Genomic DNA, 3,701 nt, shown 5'->3' on the forward strand with positions numbered 1-3,701 from the left:
TTTTATTGGTTTAAAAGTAAAAGCAACTCAGGGGTAAAAATGTAATTACACAATAAAAATAAGAAAATTGCTGTTTAATACTAATCATGTAGGATAGACACTTAATATAATATATATATATATATATATTTAGATATAGTACTGGATCAGGTAATGGTAACCAATTATTAGTTGTGCAGCCATATTTTATTTAGAATTTTTCTATTTTCAATGTGAGCTTTTCTTGCAAATATATTCATGAGCATCATCTAGTACTGGTGGTTGTCACTGGGAGTGGATCAAGTCAATTTAGTTGACGTTGAAGTCGCGGTACTTGGTGTGGCAGAGAAACATACATAAGAAAATAGAAGAAGAAGATAGGAAACGAAAAAGAGAGATGTTTACAGTGGTTTGCTTTGGTCGGCTGATTAGGGAATTTGATGTTTACAGTGGGATATTGGCGTTGGCTTTTCTTAATTGGGAATATATAATGTGATGCTATGGTTGTGGCCCAGGGGAATAGTTAATTATGACTTAATTAAGTCATGATCATCTCCCATTCAATAATAATAACAACAACAATAATAATAATAATAACAATAATAATAGCATACGTACGTACGTACGTAAGTACTTAACAATTAATACGAGAAACCAATTAAGCAGTACAAACGTTAATATAGATCATCATCATGATGACAAACATAGAAACACACATGCATGCATTTTGAAATTAAATACGTACCAACCAACTGATTAAATACCAAACCAACAGTTGGTTGGTATTTATTTCTTCGTGAGAAGATCTTCCAAACTTTTGAGCCTCTCTTCCATTTTTTTCAGCTCTGCCGTTATTGGATCAATTAATGACTTCATTATCCCTTCTACCGTTTCAAACCAATCAGGTGGAGATGTGGTTTTGGGATCCCTCGTTTCCGGTTCATGACTTCCTGGCCCTTCGGGTAATGGACGGGATGATTGTGGTTTCTTAAAAGGTAAGCCAACTCTGGAAAATACAAAGATTAAACAATATTAATGTATCATGTAGATAAAATTGACATATCGAGTCGATTGATTTTGGGGTTAGCCCACCTAAAAATTGATCAAAATGCTTAAAGCTAGCTAGTGATCATCATAACCAGATCAGATTAAGGTCCATAAAATTAAGAGATTCCCGTTGTTTTGAAACTACTAACAAATTAATACATCAACATTAAAGAAGGAACGGGTAATTATATATAGATCAATAGAAGATCATCAGCAGCAGCACCAGCTAACAAATTCATTAATGCAGCCATAATCACTAATAAAAATCACTCAATATTTGATCCTCTTTAACAGTACAACTCCTCCCCAAAGAAAGATAATACACAAATTAATTCTCCCCCTTTCTATTATAAAATTAATGATAAGGAGAGACATGTATGGCATGTCGTGCACTATCATTGGAAATCAAGTTGTTTGATAATCTCATGATCATTCGTGAAATTATAAGACATTTTGATTTCCCGCCCAAGTCGCACACATGTAGTTTAACCTTAAACAATTCAGTTAGGATTGTAATGTGACAATGTAACCCAATTATAATTTATACATAAACTACATAAACTACTGGGAAAACATGATACTTTTTTTTTTTTTTTTAATAATGTACGTGTAATAAATATATTAAAATTAATCACACTAAAAATATCGTTCTCATCTATTTACAAGAAAACATTTTGGGCATTTTCCCAATATTTTTTTTTCATTATTTCTCTTAAATATACAATTCAAAATAAACATGGAATTGAATTATTAAAGAAAAAAACAACAACAAAACGAAAGTATCGACTGAATATTTGAAAATCAAGATAATCAATTAAATTAATAATGTGTTTAAATAACAAAACAAGCAATAACCACATATATGATAACCATATATGTAAAACAAGACAAGAGATCATGACAAGCTATATTTGTTAGAAAACTAAAAAATCTAAAACATGTTTTAGCTTCAAAAAAAGTTAAAACATATTAAAAATAATTTAAAACTTAAAACCTGCAGTTAGAAATAAAAAATAATTTAAAGATCTCGAAATATATTATAGCTTCAAAAAAATTAAAATATAGAAAGGGTGAGAAAGAGGAGGAAGGAAATCCGAGAGATCAAGGGACTAGGTGAGAAATTGATATTTCTGAATTTTTAAACTGAAACCAATTTTCAGAATAGAATGTTTGATTTTTGATTAAAACTATTTAATTTTCATTTACTAATCAGTTTTTCAAACACCAAAAAATCAGAGAAATTATTTACGAAAATTGTTTTATGGTGAAACAAATGCATGCAGCTTGTACATATAACACATTCTTCTTCAGCAAGATGATCATATATCATGCATTCGATGCACAAAAACTTTGGTGAGAAAATAGGATTTTTCTTTATAATATTGACCAAATTGAAAGTAGTTAAACTCACCACACCATAACAGAATATATTTGCTAAATTTAAAAAAAGAAAAAAAAAAGAAAGAATATATATGCTCCGAAAAGAAAAGTAATTACTTGTGTTTCTCCATTGTCGTTGTCCAAAACTGAAGAGTATCTCAAATCTCACTTGGCCGTCGGACGTTCTGATCAGGGGTAGACGAACTAAAAGAAATGATATCGACCACATGGGACGTCGCCTGAGGTTACTGCTATATATACACGAACTGAAAGGAAAAGATATCGACCACACAGTACGGCCGCCGGCTAATTAAGGATACTAGCTACTACGAGATCAAGATCAATACTGTACGATTTTATTTTTTATTTTTTTGGCCAAAAAGAAGAGGACTCAAGGGTCATTTTCTTCTCTTATTTTCACAACTACCATGCACGAGATCAAGACGATATATATATAGTGCACAGTGCTTGTTACAGTTGGCCAGGTAAATATAAAATCAAATCTTTTCACTGGTCATTTGGCCTCCTTCGAAACTTTCCATTATATAATAATGAGAATGATAATAATAGTAATGGAACATATTATGTATACCTGCATTTTTTACACAGAATTTTACGTCAGTTATTGAGATTGTGGACATTTTAAATTTCAAATTAAAAAAGAAAGAGCTGAAAATTGAGGCTCCTCCACGAGGGGTCAATTCCAAACCACGGATTGGGGAATTTAATGTTTACAGTGGGATCTTGGGGTTGGCTTTTGTGGGCTTTTCTTGGAAATATATATGTGATGTTATGGTTGTGGCGGAGGAGAAGAGAACTTCCATGCATGGCCGCTTCTTATATGGTCTAATGTTAAAGCTCTCAGCTTTTCTACCTTTTATCTATGCCCGTCTTACAGATATTTTTGGGCATTCGAATGCTGAGTCAGGGAAATGCAAACCGGGGTGTTCGAGTCCGTTCAATTCGGGTGGATTGTGTTGGGTTCGTGTTGGTTCACATCTGTTCAACCAATTCTTTACTTTCATCATATTTTTATTCTTTGAAAAAGATTATAGTCTCAAGCTAAACCTAAGTTAAAAGACAGTGAAGGGAGTCAAGAATGTGGAAAAGGTCCACTAGATCGCGTTGTTGTTGTTTAAACCTGAGAGCCTCGGGTGGGAGACAGATCGATATATAGACACATGAAATAAGCTGGCCTACATAATTTATTACTATCCATATAAATATTTTGAGAAATATTAGATGGACAATAGATGTTGGAGGATCCAATATTTCATGTGTCTATTTCTCTTCGC

General features: G+C 32.3%; 1 long non-coding RNA gene across 1 annotated transcript; it reads right to left on the minus strand.

Annotated features, from left to right (window-relative positions):
• Window positions 1–564: 564 nt before the first annotated feature.
• On the minus strand, window positions 565–2,845 carry LOC122293966. Its single transcript, XR_006237417.1, has 2 exons — window positions 2,524–2,845; window positions 565–985 (listed from the first exon to the last, which is right to left on the minus strand). It is a non-coding gene; the product is annotated as an uncharacterized LOC122293966 (long non-coding RNA).
• Between the last annotated feature and the right edge of the window lie 856 nt (window positions 2,846–3,701).

This window comes from Carya illinoinensis, chromosome 14 (assembly GCF_018687715.1).
Source record: "Carya illinoinensis cultivar Pawnee chromosome 14, C.illinoinensisPawnee_v1, whole genome shotgun sequence".
Taxonomy (NCBI): Eukaryota; Viridiplantae; Streptophyta; class Magnoliopsida; order Fagales; family Juglandaceae; genus Carya; species Carya illinoinensis.